The sequence below is a fragment of the Salmo salar genome, chromosome ssa02, assembly GCF_905237065.1.
Source record: "Salmo salar chromosome ssa02, Ssal_v3.1, whole genome shotgun sequence".
Lineage (NCBI taxonomy): Eukaryota > Metazoa > Chordata > Actinopteri > Salmoniformes > Salmonidae > Salmo > Salmo salar.
Window position 1 is genome coordinate 8,388,960 of NC_059443.1, and position 17,309 is coordinate 8,406,268.

The 17,309-nt window shown below is 46.2% G+C and overlaps 2 pseudogenes across 1 annotated transcript; both read left to right on the top strand.

Annotated features, from left to right (window-relative positions):
- The first annotated feature begins 1,760 nt into the window (after nt 1-1,760).
- Nucleotides 1,761-13,441, top strand: LOC106596398 (protein lifeguard 1-like; annotated as a pseudogene). Its single transcript, XR_006759700.1, has 7 exons — nt 1,761-2,031; nt 6,483-6,968; nt 7,191-7,306; nt 7,556-7,756; nt 8,043-8,171; nt 11,535-11,678; nt 12,100-13,441. The product of XR_006759700.1 is annotated as a protein lifeguard 1-like (transcript).
- Nucleotides 13,442-13,704: 263 nt separating this feature from the next.
- Nucleotides 13,705-17,309, top strand: part of LOC106598616 (speriolin-like protein) — a 29,038-nt pseudogene continuing 25,433 nt past the window's right edge.

Below are 17,309 nucleotides of genomic sequence, written 5' to 3' on the forward strand. Positions count from 1 at the left end.
TCTTGTAACAGTGAAATCTTGCCAGTGAAAGTTATTATTGGTAGAAGGGTAAAATTGCGGCCCGCAATTTTGGCCGTTCCTGCATCTGCACCTCTTTCTTAATATGATATACAAAAGTATGTGGACACCTCTTCAAATTAGTGGATTCGGCTATTTCAGTCACATTTCTGACAGGTGTATACAATCAAGCACACAGCCATGCAATCTTCATAGACAAACATTGGCAGCAGATTTTGTTTTTTAATTTAACTAGGCAAGTCAGTTAAGAACAAATTCTAATTTACAATGACGGCCTACCGGGGAACAGTGGGTTAACTGCCTTGTTCAGGAGAAGAACGACAGATTTTTACCTTGTCAGCAAACATTCGGTTACTGGCCCATCGCTCAAAACACTAGGCTACCTACCACCCCCATAGAATGGCCTTACTGAAGAGCTCAGTGACTTTCAACATGGCACTGTCATAGGATGCCACCTTTCCAACAAGTCAGTTAATCAAATTTCTGCCCTGGTCAACTGTAACTGTTATTGTGAAGTGGAAACGTCTAGGAGCAACATTGGCTCAGCTGCAAAGTGGTAGGACATAAAACCCCACAGAACGGGACTGCCAAATGCTGAAGCTCAGTGTGTAAAAATCTCTGTCCTCGTTTGCAACACTCACTACCGAGTTCCAAACTGCCTCTGGAAACAACATTAGCACAAGAACTGTTCGTCGGGAGTTTCATGGAATAGGTTTTCATGGCCAAGCAGCCGCACACGAGCCTAAAATCACCATGCGCAATGCCAAGCGTCCCCTGGAGTGGTGTAAAGGTCGCCACCATTGGACTCTGGAGCAGTGGAAACGTGTTCTCTGGAGCGATGAATCACGCTTCACCATCTGGCAGTCCATCGGACGAATCTGGGTTTGGTGGATGCCAGGAGAATGCTACCTGCCTGAATGCATAGTGCCAACTGTAAAGTTTGGTGGAGGAGGAATAATGGTCTAGGTCTGTTTTTCATGGTTCGGGCTAGGCTCCTTAGTTACAGTGAAGGGAAATCTTAACGCTACAGCACACAATGACATTCTAGACAATTCTGTGTGGCAACTTTGTGGCAACAGTTTGGGGAAGGCCTTTTCCTGTTTCAGCATGACAATGCACACGTGCATAAAAGTAAGGTCCATACAAAAATGGTTTGTCGATTTGTTGTGGAAGAACTTGACAGGCCTGCAGAGCCCTCACCTCAACCCCATCGAACACCTTTAGGATGAATTGGAACGCCAACTGTGAGCCAGGCCTAATCGCCCAACATCACTAATGCTCATGTGGCTGAATGGAAGCAAAACCCTGCAGCAGTGTTCCAACATCTAGTGGAAAGCCTTCCCAGAAGAGTGGAGGCTATTATAACAGCAATGGGGGACCAACTCCATATTAATGCCCATGATTTTGGAATGAGATGTCAGACGAGCAGGTGTCCACATACTTTTGGTCATGTAGTGTAGTTCCAATGGTAACCTTTTTTAAAGCTAGGACTCCGGTACAGTAGGTGGCGGTAACGCACCATAACGTTGGATGCCAAACGTTGATAAACCCCACAGAAGAGGCGGGGGCGACAACGCTGGTAGCTAGCTAGCTAGGACAACGGTAGTCAGTGTCCTTCGCCCCCCGCCTGACCGGGACTGTTTTCCCGCAGTGCGGTTAACAACGGCGAGGGCAGGCGTTAGCGAAGCCGAAGGACACCGGGTTTCAGCTAGCTAGGACTCCGGTACACATCAGGCGGGATAGGTAGCTAGCTAACGATAGCTAGGTCTCTGGTACACAGCAGGCCGGGGCGACACCGGTAGCTAGTAATGATACCGGAGCTCCGAGCCATGCGTGAAGATCTGACCGGTTCAAACAGTGTTTTGCAAAATGAGAGATCCCACTGATTTGGCCGTTGTCTCGGCGCATTCTTCTCCTATTCCAAGCTGCTTTCAAACACTGACCTGGACACAGCACTTCCAAATGTAGTTAGGATTTTGTCCAAGAAGTTTCACCTGACTGGTAGTTTAGCAGGTAGAGTATGGACCATTCAGGGACGTGAGGCATCAGGTCGAAACCCGTTGAAGGAACACCATTTAGAAGGAAAAAAGTGAAACCACACTTTCTGCTCAGTTCAAATAATTTGTTTTATTTATTATAATATAATCTTCTGTCTTCAGCATCCTAAATAATGCCACAGATTCTGTTTTGTTTTTAAAATGTATTTTGAAGGCAAAAAGGGGAAGTAGGATTTACTGCTACACCACCGAGTTCTGATGAAAACAGTGGAGAAAAAACAACTGATAATCACACCGCTATTTATTTCTGGACAGCAGAAGTTACTGATGTGCATTGTGAACAGATAATGAAGCTCCCAGTAATTGACCCTTTTTCGGCACAATTTGGTGAAAGCGGCGAAGCGTTCAGAAAGCCTCGATTACCCAGCTAACTAGGATAACGTTACACAGATGGAACCAGGGTTGCCAGATCTAGCTCAGATGTAGAGCCCGATGATCCCTGGAACCTATACAAAATGCCTGAACTAGCCCCCCAAAAAATGTTGCAGCAAGAGAGGAGTTGCCACATTTATCCAATAAATCCTTTTCCTATAAAGTTATTAAGCAAATTAAGGAATATAATTTTAACTGACATAGGCTGAGAAGCAAAATATGGTTTTCCATCAAAATAATAATTATTGCGAGTTTAAGAATATGTCACGATAGAAGATAAATTGCCCCTATTAAACTCTCCAGAACATTTTCATCAATGGATGTCAGTTTAACTTGTTTAGACTGCTATGCTTAAGCAATAAGGCACGATGAGGTGTGGTATATGGGCTGTTCTTAGGACACAGCCCTTAGACGTGGTATATTGGCCATATACCACAAACCCCTGACGTGCCTTATTGCTATTGTAAACTGGTTACCAACAATTAGAACAGTAAAATGTTTTTGTCATTCCCATGGTACACATCTGATATACCATGGCTTTCAACCAATCAGCATTCGGGGCTCAAACCACCCAGTTAATAATTGTAAATATAAACTAGGTGGTTCGAGCCCTGAATTCTGATTGGCTGACAGCCGTGGTATATCAGACTGTATACCATGGGTATGACAAAACGTATTTTTACTGCTCTAATTACGTTGGTAACCAGTTTCTAATAGCAATAAGGCACCTCCGGGTTTTGAGGTATATGGCCCTAGACCACGGCTAAGGGCTGTATCCAGGAACTCCGCGTTGCGTCATGCATAAGAACAGCCCTTAGCCGTGGTATATTGGCCTTATATCATAAAACCCGGAGGTGCCTTATTTTTTTAATATATCCCGTTTGCGCATGTAGATAACTATATAGATAAATCCAACAGGAGAGTGTGAGTGATGAATATTGAACAGAGGATCTCAGTCTCTGTGCTAGAAACACTTGGATTATCTTCTACAAATGAATGTTAGGAAATGTTCTGGTCATTGTGCAGTTATTATGTGCCAGATGTTAAGACTACTAACTGTTATAAACGGCCTATTTTTGGAACGCCCGAATTGCAGGCCGCAATCACACACTGTTGGACAATTGTTGTGAACAGTCTAGTTAAGAGCGGGACGGGGAGGGATACTTTAAAGTTGGACCACTGCCCCCTCGTTTCCCGTAACCATAGTTCATTTTTAGTCACTGATCAACAGTCACAGTTTATTTTGGGTTATATTATTTTGAGCTCTTACATTGTAATGAATAGCACACTGCTGTTTGCTTATCATTGTTCTAATCTAGATAGTTTGCTGAATCATGCTCCCTCTCTCCCTCGTGATGTACAGTTAATACAGGGTGGATAGAGTATTCCCTCCCTCCCTCCCTCCCTCGTGATGCACAGTTAATACAGGGTGGATAGAGTATTCCCTCCCTCCCTCCCTCGTGATGCACAGTTAATACAGGGTGGATAGAGTATTCCCTCCCTCCGTCTCTCGTGATGCACAGTTAATACAGGGTGGATAGAGTATTCCCTCCCTCCCTCCCTCCCTCGTGATGCACAGTTAATACAGGGTGGATAGAGTATTCCCTCCCTCCCTCCCTCGTGATGCACAGTTAATACAGGGTGGATAGAGTATTCCCTCCCTCCCTCCCTCGTGATGCACAGTTAATACAGGGTGGATAGAGTATTCCCTCCCTCCCTCCCTCCCTCGTGATGCACAGTTAATACAGGGTGGATAGAGTATTCCCTCCCTCCCTCCCTCCCCTCGTGATGCACAGTTAATACAGGGTGGATAGAGTATTCCCTCCCTCCCTCCCTTGTGATGCACAGTTAATACAGGGTGGATAGAGTATTCCCCTCCCTCCCCTCCCCTCGTGATGCACAGTTAATACAGGGTGGATAGAGTATTCCCTCCCTCCCTCTCTCGTGATGCACAGTTAATACAGGGTGGATAGAGTATTCCCTCCCTCCCTCCCTCCCTCGTGATGCACAGTTAATACAGGGTGGATAGAGTATTCCCTCCCTCCCTCCCTCCCCTCGTGATGCACAGTTAATACAGGGTGGATAGAGTATTCCCTCCCTCCCTCCCTCCCTCGTGATGCACAGTTAATACAGGGTGGATAGAGTATTCCCTCCTCCCTCCCTCCCTCGTGATGCACAGTTAATACAGGGTGGATAGAGTATTCCCTCCCTCCCTCCCTCCCTCCCTCGTGATGCACAGTTAATACAGGGTGGATAGAGTATTCCCTCCCTCCCTCCCTCCCTCGTGATGCACAGTTAATACAGGGTGGATAGAGTATTCCCTCCCTCCCTCCCTCGTGATGCACAGTTAATACAGGGTGGATAGAGTATTCCCTCCCTCCCTCCCTCGTGATGCACAGTTAATACAGGGTGGATAGAGTATTCCCTCCCTCCCTCCCTCGTGATGCACAGTTAATACAGGGTGGATAGAGTATTCCCTCCCTCCCTCCCTCGTGATGCACAGTTAATACAGGGTGGATAGAGTATTCCCTCCCTCCTCCTCCCTCCCTCGTGATGCACAGTTAATACAGGGTGGATAGAGTATTCCCTCCTCCAGTATCTGTGCATTACAGATACCTCTAAACTGATTCAAACTCCCATTAGACAGCTCTACAAGCGAGCTTACCAAATAGGGAGTTTCGCTCAGCAGCTATGTTCATTTCCTCCCGTTACGGCCTGTATGTACTTCCAAAAAAGGTCTAAATAAAAATACAAGCAACCAAAAAAAGGTCATTTTCAGCACCTCCAATGTATTGAGATGTTGTATACTTTCTGTTTGTGGCAGCATGAGTGCCGAATATGCATTTGTTTCCCTTTGCTTGTACATTTTTATTTATACCTTTTTTGGAAGTACATACCGGCCATAACGGGAGTAAATTAAGATATTTGGTGAGTAAGGAACATATTTTGACATAACGCTTGCAGAACTGTCTAATGGGAGTTTGAATATGAGCTTCCTGGGCGTTAGAGAGGAGAACCATCCTACTCATTGTCGACATCTCTAATACACAGATACTGGGGCAGCTATCCCCTAGGGATACCCGGACATCTCTAATACACAGATACTGGGGCAGCTATCCCCTAGGGATACCCGGACATCTCTAATACACAGATACTGGGGCAGCTATCCCCTAGGGATACCCGGACATCTCTAATACACAGATACTGGGGCAGCTATCCCCTAGGGATACCCGGACATCTCTAATACACAGATACTGGGGCTGCTATCCCCTAGGGATACCCGGACATCTCTAATACACAGATACTGGGGCTGCTATCCCCCAGGGATACCCGGACATCTCTAATACACAGATACTGGGGCAGCTATCCCCTAGGGATACCCGGACATCTCTAATACACAGATACTGGGGCTGCTATCCCCCAGGGATACCCGGACATCACTAATACACAGATACTGGGGCAGCTATCCCCTAGGGATACCCGGACATCTGTAATACACAGATACTGGGGCTGCTATCCCCTAGGGATACCCGGACATCTCTAATACACAGATACTGGGGCAGCTACCCCTAGGGATACCCGGACATCTCTAATACACAGATACTGGGGCTGCTATCCCCTAGGGATACCCGGACATCTCTAATACACAGATACTGGGGCAGCTATCCCCTAGGGATACCCGGACATCTCTAATACACAGATACTGGGGCAGCTATCCCCTAGGGATACCCGGACATCTCTAATACACAGATACTGGGGCAGCTATCCCCTAGGGATACCCGGATGGACTTTGATCTCCTTAAACCCCTTTTTAGATGACATTATGTACTCTTAAAACCTTTACCATCCTAACCTACTAAGATACCTACTAGGATCCTAACCACCCATCTGACTAGGTGAAAAATTGATGTGCCCTTGAGCAAGGCACTTATCCCTAATTGCTCCTGTAAGCTGCTCTGGATAAGAGCTTCTGCTAAATGACTAAAATGTCAAAAGTAACTTTTGTCATTCGTCATCATGTGTCTCTGTCTCTAGTGCCCTGTTTCTACAGTCCAGACAAGATCAACACTTCTTGAACCCCTCTCCTAGTGATGTCCCAACCTGACAGGAATATCTATTCTTCATTGGAGGGGGGCATCCAGCCCCCAAATGTAGGCTTTGGGCAGCCAAGCCCACCAGGATATGGGATGACCTTACCAAACACGCAGGGAATGCCGAACCCATTTGGGGGCCAGGGCCTGCTCCAGGGGGGATGCCCTTCCCCACGCCTGGTGCATTTGGTCAGCCCATGTACTCCCAGGGTCACGGGAACCCAGGATATGGGATGACCTTACCCAACACGCAGGGAATGCCAAACTCATTTGGGGGCCAGGGCCTGCTCCAGGGGGATGCCCTTCCCCACGCCTGGTGCATTTGGTCAGCCCATGTACTCCCAGGGTCAGGGGAAACCAGGATATGGCACTGCACCTTATGCTCCCATGCCTGGGGCCTACGGTCAGGGCTTTGACAACCCAAATCATGGTGAGTACTTCAAGTGTTAAAGGGATAGTTCACTCAAACTATCTTTGAGTATTTTGTTCATTAGTCCACAAAATGATGCATGACAGCAGTGAAGTTTTCAAGATGGAGCACTTTCAGTAGGGAGCAAAAACGATGTGTGTTATCATTCATTGATAGATAGAAAGGGGCATTGGAAGTGTTTGTGGTCTGATGTGCATTGCATTGAGTCTGTCTTTTCTCCAGAACCAAACACTGATTACCACAGCGATGATCAACCCCCAGGCTTCAGTGACAATAGTTCCTTCTCTCTTGGCTCTGGACTGGATGACAAGACCATAAGACGAGCCTTCATCCGGAAAGTAAGGGACAACCAGGATGACAAGAGGCTCCAAATCAGGACCTCAAGCAAACTTGAACTAAAGAAAAAATATGAACTTAAGATAAAATGGTTGTACATGCATCTGTATAGCCATCATAATAATCAAACAAAATGGCTTCAGAACATTTTTAAAGAGCAATCCTCAGAGTCTACATTTCATCTGTAGTTGGACTTGTAGTACAGTATGTGTCCTGTATCTAATAGTCTCTGTCTCCTTGTCCACCTACAGGTCTTCATGGTGTTGACCGTCCAGCTGATGGTAACATTCTTCTTTGTGGCTCTCTTCACCTTTGTGGAGGAAATCAAAGTGTTCGTCAGGGCCAACACATGGACCTACTGGGCGTCCTATGGCCTCTTCTTCGTCTCTCTCATCACCATCAGCTGCTGTGGAGATTTTCGCCGCAAACATCCATGGAACCTGATTGCACTAGTAAGTTAATAAGACCTGTCTCATTTAAATGGCCATTATTACCATTATAATTCTATACTTTATGGGCCTGTTTTCCAAACTCAGATGAAGCCTTTACCTGGACTAAAAAGCACACTCAATGAACAATAGTATTCCTAGCTATTCTTTATGGGCCGGTTCTGTACATTTATCTAATTGAAGAAGAAAAATGTCTTATTCACTAAGTTTGTGTTGATATGTGCACTTGTACATAAAGTATTGTTGAAGTTGTAAAAGAGGTTGATTGACTCTCCTCTGGTGTTTCCAGTCCATCCTGACCCTGGCTATGTCCTACATGGTGGGGATGATAGCTAGTTTCTACGACACTGATTCAGTCATCATGGCCGTGGGCATCACTGCTGTTGTCTGCTTCACCGTGGTTATCTTCTCTCTCCAGGTCTGTATCTCTCTATCTCTCTATCTCTCTCTCTATCTATCTCTCTCTCTCTATCTCTCTATCCACAGTTCAACATGTCATAGGGTTATCAGGGATGGGGTGTATTCCAGTCAATGCCAGAATTAAAGGTAGACTCAGTGAAATGACATTGCCATGAGCGAGATGCAAGACTTCGCTCACACACAGTATCTGTGCATGGGTTCACTTCACGCTGTTAGAGCGTGGTAGGTACGGGACCAAAACAGAGGGGGAGCTGAGCCTCACGCTTCAACGCTCTTAGTTGGGGAAATTGATGAACTTTGCTGTTTACTTTGTGCACTTACGTCATATCGCTGAGTGTACCTTTAAACAGCATTCCTATGGAATCAAATTTAACAGGAATTGAACTGGAATTGACCCCAACCCTGCCATCATAGATACTGGCCCTGTTCAGTGATGGTACCGACCCTGCCCTGTTCAGTGATGGTACCGACCCTGCCATCATAGATACTGGCCCTGTTCAGTGATGGTACCGACCCTGCCCTGTTCAGTGATGGTACTGACCCTGCCCTGTTCAGTGATGGTACTGACCCTGCCCTGTTCAGTGATGGTACTGACACAGCCCTGTTCAGTGATGGTACCGACCCTGCCCTGTTCAGTGATGGTACTGACCCTGCCATCATAGATACTGACCCTGCCCTGTTCAGTGATGGTACTGACCCTGCCCTGTTCAGTGATGGTACTGACCCTGCCCTGTTCAGTGATGGTACCGACCCTGCCCTGTTCAGTGATGGTACTGACCCTGCCCTGTTCAGTGATGGTACTGACCCTGCCCTGTTCAGTGATGGTACTGACACAGCCCTGTTCAGTGATGGTACTGACACAGCCCTGTTCAGTGATGGTACTGACCCTGCCCTGTTCAGTGATGGTACTGACCCTGCCCTGTTCAGTGATGGTACTGACCCTGCCCTGTTCAGTGATGGTACTGACCCTGCCCTGTTCAGTGATGGTACTGACCCTGCCCTGTTCAGTGATGGTACCTGCCCTGTTCAGTGATGGTACCTGCCCTGTTCAGTGATGGTACCGACCCTGCCCTGTTCAGTGATGGTACCGACCCTGCCCTGTTCAGTGATGGTACCGACACAGCCCTGTTCAGTGATGGTACCGACCCTGCCCTGTTCAGTGATGGTACTGACCCTGCCCTGTTCAGTGATGGTACTGACCCTGCCATCATAGATACTGGCCCTGTTCAGTGATGGTACCGACCCTGCCCTGTTCAGTGATGGTACCGACCCTGCCCTGTTCAGTGATGGTACTGACACAGCCCTGTTCAGTGAGGCTAGTGATGGTACCGAACCCTACCCTGTTCAGTGAGGCTAGTGATGGTACTTACCCTACCCTGTTCAGTGAGGCTAGTGATGGTACTGACCCTACCCTGTTCAGTGATGGTACTGACACAGCCCTGTTCAGTGAGGCTAGTGATGGTACCGACCCTACCCTGTTCAGTGAGGCTAGTGATGGTACCGACCCTACCCTGTTCAGTGAGGCTAGTGATGGTACCGACCCTACCCTGTTCAGTGAGGCTAGTGATGGTACCTACCCTACCCTGTTCAGTGAGGCTAGTGATGGTACCGACCCTACCCTGTTCAGTGAGGCTAGTGATGGTACCGACCCTACCCTGTTCAGTGAGGCTACTGATGGTCCCACCCACCCTGTTCAGTGAGGCTAGTGATGGTACCGACCCTACCCTGTTCAGTGAGGCTAGTGATGGTACCGACCCTACCCTGTTCAGTGAGGCTAGTGATGGTACCGACCCTACCCTGTTCAGTGAGGCTAGTGATGGTACTTACCCTACCCTGTTCAGTGAGGCTAGTGATGGTACCTACCCTACCCTGTTCAGTGAGGCTAGTGATGGTACCGACCCTGCCCTGTTCAGTGAGGCTAGTGATGGTACTGACCCTACCCTGTTCAGTGAGGCTAGTGATGGTCCTTACCCTACCCTGTTCAGTGAGGCTAGTGATGGTACTGACGCAGCCCTGTTCAGTGAGGCTAGTGATGGTACTCACCCTACCCTGTTCAGTGAGGCTAGTGATGGTACCTACCACCCTGTTCAGTGAGGCTAGTGATGGTACCGACCCTACCCTGTTCAGTGAGGCTAGTGATGGTACTGACCCTACCCTGTTCAGTGAGGCTAGTGATGGTACCGACCCTACCCTGTTCAGTGAGGCTAGTGATGGTACTGACCCTACCCTGTTCAGTGAGGCTAGTGATGGTACCTACCCTACCCTGTTCAGTGAGGCTAGTGATGGTACTAACCCTACCCTGTTCAGTGAGGCTAGTGATGGTACTGACCCTACCCTGTTCAGTGAGGCTAGTGATGGTACCGACCCTACCCTGTTCAGTGAGGCTAGTGATGGTACTGACCCTACCCTGTTCAGTGAGGCTAGTGATGGTACCGACCCTACCCTGTTCAGTGAGGCTAGTGATGGTACCGACCCTACCCTGTTCAGTGAGGCTAGTGATGGTACTAACCCTACCCTGTTCAGTGAGGCTAGTGATGGTACTGACCCTACCCTGTTCAGTGAGGCTAGTGATGGTACCGACCCTACCCTGTTCAGTGAGGCTAGTGATGGTACTAACCCTACCCTGTTCAGTGAGGCTAGTGATGGTACCTACCCTACCCTGTTCAGTGAGGCTAGTGATGTTACCTACCCTACCCTGTTCAGTGAGGCTAGTGATGGTACCGACCCTACCCTGTTCAGTGAGGCTAGTGATGGTACTCACCCTACCCTGTTCAGTGAGGCTAGTGATGGTACCTACCCTACCCTGTTCAGTGAGGCTAGTGATGGTACCTACCCTACCCTGTTCAGTGAGGCTAGTGATGGTACCTACCCTACCCTGTTCAGTGAGGCTAGTGATGGTAATCACCCTACCCTGTTCAGTGAGGCTAGTGATGGTACTTACCCTGTTCAGTGAGGCTAGTGATGGTACCGACCCTACCCTGTTCAGTGAGGCTAGTGATGGTACTTACCCTACCCTGTTCAGTGAGGCTAGTGATGGTACCTACCCTACCCTGTTCAGTGAGGCTAGTGATGGTACTGACCCTACCCTGTTCAGTGAGGCTAGTGATGGTCCTTACCCTACCCTGTTCAGTGAGGCTAGTGATGGTACCGACCCTACCCTGTTCAGTGAGGCTAGTGATGGTACTGACCCTACCCTGTTCAGTGAGGCTAGTGATGGTACCTACCCTACCCTGTTCAGTGAGGCTAGTGATGGTACCCACCCTACCCTGTTCAGTGAGGCTAGTGATATTATTATTGTTTGATAGTAAATGTCCCTTTGACCTTTGGCATTCTTCCTGACCCGACCTCCGACCCCATACAGACCAAGTATGACTTCACTTCCTGTCATGGTGTGCTGTTGGTCTGTCTGATTGTCCTGGTCCTCTTCGGCTTCCTCTGCATCTTCATCCGCAACAAGATCCTGGAACTGGTCTACGCCTCGCTGGGCGCTCTACTCTTCACATGCGTAAGTCCTTGTCACAAATGCCACCCTATTTTTCTTTACAGTGCACTACTTTTGACCATCGTAGTGCACTATTTAGGGAATGGTGCTATTAGGGATGCATACTAAAATCTCTTTCTTTGGTAATGATCTTGATTATCATCGGTGGTGTCTCTTTTCCTGTAGAAACGATACTGGTGGTGGTAGTAGGGCAACTATTTAAGTATTCATGCAAGTGTTTTGATTGATGGGCCCTGGCCAAAGTAATGCACTATATAGGGAACAGGGTGCCATTTTGTTCAGTCTTAGTCATTATTTTGCATGTGTTGTCAGACCAAATCGAGACCTTATCTCACAGCACATATCTTGCTAAATAGAATGAGTAGAATGCTAATTCTAATTGTGATAATAGAATGATCATTCTTTTGAATGTGATTGATTCCAGTTCTTGGCTGTGGACACTCAGCTGCTGCTTGGCAACAAGGAGAATGCCCTGAGTCCAGAGGACTATGTTTTTGCTGCTCTCTCACTGTACACTGACATCATCAACATCTTCCTCTACATCCTGGCTATCGTTGGAAGAGCACGGAACTGAGAGCTTCCTCTAAAGGAACCATTTGAAGGATGAAGGAGTCTTTTTACAGGAGTTACTCATCTGTTCCCATATCTAGTACAACACCTGCTACACATTGTTTTATGTGCCTATGTCTCAGGTGAACACTGCTGTCGCCTGTCGTCCTAAATGTGGTTCCCTATGCGCTTTTAGAGCAGTGGTTCCCAAACTGTGGGGCGCGCCCCCTAGTGAACTCAGTCCGGCTTTGAACTTACTGTTGAAAGTTGTAACAGTAGAATGCACAAGGTGACGTTTCTAAACGGGGTGGTGCATCATCACTTCCTCTTGTCAGTCATCGCAGAGCGTGTTTGGGAAACCCTGATTTAGCAGATGTTCTTATCCAGAGCCATGTATTTTTCTATTGTGTTAATATTTTTCTTTGCTAATTTTCGTACTTTTTTAACTCTGCATTGTTGGGAAAAGACTCGTAAATAAGCATTTCACGGTGAAGTCTACACCTGTTCTATTCGGCGCATGTTACAAAACATTTGATTTGACTTAGTTCATTTAACATGGGTAACTAAACAACCACATATCACAGTCATAGCCAGTAACTCTGCTTGACTCCCTCATCTTCATTGTGCTCAGTTTTTCTTTCTTTGTAAATTATTTCTCTTTTTTCTTCTAGGGGGCATCAGCTTAATATTGCCGAAAGAATATTGCTTCCATCAATGTAATTGTCTGCATCATTTCCAATCCCCCATTTATTTTTGGGGGTAAATATATATATCCATACATGCATGCATACATATACACATACCTATATAGACATACATACTTTTTTTAAGAATATACCTTTATTATTATTCCCCGCAAACCCTACCACCGATCCCCCAATTGGAGTAAACTAATAAACACTTCGGCTTTTACCTTCAATTTATTGATCTTATACACATTTTACAGACAGTCTATTTTACAATAGTTATTTTTTTGTTTGTTTTTAGTCCTTCCTCTATTTCTGATGTCCATCCAGTTTGATTTCTATTTGTAACTGTGCTATATCACAGTTACAAATCATTGTGCTCAGTTTTACCACAATCCACACTGGTTTAAATTGTGTAGTGTGAATCATTAATAATATTTGAATTCAATTTGTTTTGTGATATTTCTGATGTTTGAGTCTTTGCAGCTGTATTTGTTGATAGTTATTCAATTAAAACTGAATTGTAATCTCTCTTTTTATCAGTGCTGGCGATTACTGGATGCTTCTAAATCGTTTCTAATGGTGTATGAATCATGATTATACACTTTGATATGATTTTTTTCTAAGCCAAAAGCATGAATGTCAGTTTGTTAATTATATTTTTCAAGACATTTGTGCCTAGTTTTCAGCTTTTCAGTCTGGAGAGAAATGGTGTGAGAAATGATTTCCTCTGATGCAATGCAAATGTACAGCGTCAGAAAGGCTATAGTCATTCTGTTTAGACGTCATAAAGGAGATTCTATAATTATGTTCAATGTGTAATTATGACACACGACATAACGGTGTTAAAAGTTAAATCCAACGTGCTGGCACCCTATTATGATGCTATTTATAACCTATTTCATTTGAGGATTTGATTTATAAGACAGACGGAAAGGGTCTACAAACTTACGGGTTGTGCCTCAACTGTCTGAACGCCTGAAGTAGGCGCTTGGAGTCGGAGAAGTGTCTGGGTGGATATGGATACAGAGGGGGGCGGTGCGTCATTGCGCTTGGAGAATGAGAAACTGCGGCACGAGAATGACGACCTGAAAATAAGGCTTGGCTTGATGAAGGAAAACTTTGATCTGAAGTCCAAACTGCAAACCTCCGCTCTAACCAGCGATACTCTCAGGGAATCGACAGGTAACTGTTCAAGTATGTTTTACGCATCGCAATCTCCATCTATGTGGGTGACGGTAGTGCGCGTGCCGCTCTTTGCCACTAGAGGACGTCCAAGGACGTCAGTACGGTTCGAATTAATAAGCAGGGTTGGAGAAGCTAAACACATTTAATTGGATTTGGAATTTCACTATACGTCGTGAAATGAAATTGACTTAATCCCAACATCAGTACTGCCATGCAGGTCCTAGCAACATCCAGCTAAAATATTGGACGTATAATAATAATAATAAGGGTGGCAGATAGCCTGGTGGTTAAGAGCTTTAGGCCACTAACCGAAAAGATGCTGGTTCGAATCCCTGAGCCGACTAGATGAAACATCTGAGCAAGGCACTTAACTCTGTAAGGCACTCTGGATAAGAGCATCTGTTAAATGACTAACATTTAAATAATTTATTCAATTTATATAGCTCTATTCATTACATAAAGACATTTCGTAGTGATGTAAAGCAACAAAAATAAATAAAAAATTAAAAACAACATTAAGTTCATGAGTTGATCTAAGGTCAAGAAACTGAAGGTTGAGAACGTTCATGGTTCCATTGTTAAGACGTTGCCAGATCTTAAAACGTCTGGATAGATATTTTACCTATCGACTAACCAAATCATATGTTATAGCAATCTGTCAATCTGTCAGCATCAACCAATGGTTGCGTGCGACGTCTAAGCAACCCATGGCTTCAGTGAGGTCAGCAGAGGGAGGATGTAGTCAAAGGGGAGAGCATCTACATATAATTGCTTATTATTTTTTGCCTGGTTTCTTTTTGTCTCAATTTGTCACCCTTTTTGCATTTCGAATTGATTCTGATGTGAATTTCCTACCCAAAGGCAGGAACACAACTATTCAGTGGCAAGACATCGTGGATGAGGACAGATTCAAACATGAGCTGCATCAATCGTCCAAACATTCTCACAGAACGTCTTCCCCGGTTAACCTGGAGTCCTACACCAAGAGCTGCATGTACACAGACCCACGAGAACATGAAGAGACTGCAAGCTGTTCTTACATCATGTCTCACAAGGTGAAAGGTGTGTGAAATGGTCGTTTGCTCATTACAATGTTGTGACATGATCCTTACAGAAAAATGTTAGTCAGAAATTGAATCACCATTTTGTATCAACTGAGCTGATTATGACAATATTGTAATAGCAGAATAGAATAGAAAAATATGTATTCAAAACTATTGTGTAGGTCCCAAATTGCACCCTATTTCCTATATAGTGCATTGTTAGGTATGCGTAACTGGCTGTAAGGGAGTCATGCGCAGGAGAGCAGAATTTGGGTAGCAAACGGAGCCTTTTATTTAGGCGAACAAAAACACACTGCACAACGAACACTAAATATACTGCTAAAAAAAATAAAGGGAACACTAAAATAACACATCCTAGATCTGAATGAATGAAATAATCTTATTAAATACTTTTTTCTTTACATAGTTGAATGTGCTGACAACAAAATCACACAAAAATAATCAATGGAAATCCAATTTATCAACCCATGGAGGTCTGGATTTGGAGTCACACTCAAAATTAAAGTGGAAAACCACACTACAGGCTGATCCAACTTTGATGTAATGTCCTTAAAACAAGCCAAAATGAGGCTCAGTAGTGTGTGTGGCCTCCACGTGCCTGTATGATCTCCCTACAACGCCTGGGCATGCTCCTGATGAGGTGGAGGATGGTCTCCTGAGGGATCTCCTCCAAGACCTGGACTAAAGCATCCGCCAACTCCTGGACAGTCTGTGGTGCAACGTGGCATTGGTGGATGGAGCGAGACATGATGTCCCAGATGTGCTCAATTGGATTCAGGTCTGGGGAACGGGCTGACCAGTCCATAGCATCAATGCCTTCCTCTTGCAGGAACTGCTGACACACTCCAGCCACATGAGGTCTAGCATTGTCTTGCATTAGGAGGAACCCAGGGCCAACCGCACCAGCATATGGTCTCACAAGGGGTCTGAGGATCTCATCTCGGTACCTAATGCCAGTCAGGCTACCTCTAGCGACCACATGGAGGGCTGTGCGGCCCCCCCAAAGAAATGCCACCCCACACCATGACTGACCCACCGCCAAACCGGTCATGCTGGAGGATGTTGCAGGCAGCAGAACGTTCTCCACGGGCGTCTCCAGACTCTGTCACGTCTGTCACGTGCTCAGTGTGAACCTGCTTCATCTGTGAAGAGCACAGGGCGCCAGTGGCGAATTTGCCAATCTTGGTGTTCTCTGGCAAATGCCAAACGTCCTGCACGGTATTGGGCTGTAAGCACAACCCCCACCTGTGGACGTCGGGCCCTCATACCACCCTCATGGAGTCTGTTTCTGACCGTTTGAGCAGAGACATGCACATTTGTGGCCTGCTGGAGGTCATTTTGCAGGGCTCTGGCAGTGCTCCTCCTGCTCCTCCTTGCACAAAGGCGGAGGTAGCGGTCCTGCTGCTGGGTTGTTGCCCTCCTACGGCCTCCTCCACGTCTCCTGATGTACTGGCCTGTCTCCTGGTAGTGCCTCCATGCTCTGGACACTACGCTGACAGACACAGCAAACCTTCTTGCCACAGCTCGCATTGATGTGCCATCCTGGATGAGCTGCACTACCTGAGCCACTTGTGTGGGTTGTAGACTTCGTCTCATGCTACCACTAGAGTGAAAGCACCGCCAGCATTCAAAAGTGACCAAAACATCAGCCAGGAAGCATAAGAACTGAGAAGTGGTCTGTGGTCCCCACCTGCAGAACCACTCCTTTATTGGGGGTGTCTTGCTAATTGCCTATAATTTCCACCTGTTGTCTATTCCATTTGCACAACAGCATGTGACATTTATTGTCAATCAGTGTTGCTTCCAAAGTGGACAGTTTGATTTCACAGAAGTGTGATTGACTTGGAGTTACATTGTTGTTTAAGTCTTCCCTTTATTTTTTTGAGCAGTGTACAATACGGGTTGACATAACCCAGCGCAACCAGTCTAACGTGCGCTTACACGAAACAATAAACAATCCCACACAAAGACATGGGGGGGAACAGAGGGTTAAATACACAACAAGTAAATGAGGGAATTGAAACCAGGTGTGAGGAAAACAAGACAAAACATGTGGAAAATGAAAGTGGATCGATGATGGCTAGAAGACCGCCGAGCGCCGCCCAAACAAGGAGAGGACCTGACTTCGACTGAAGTCATGACATGCA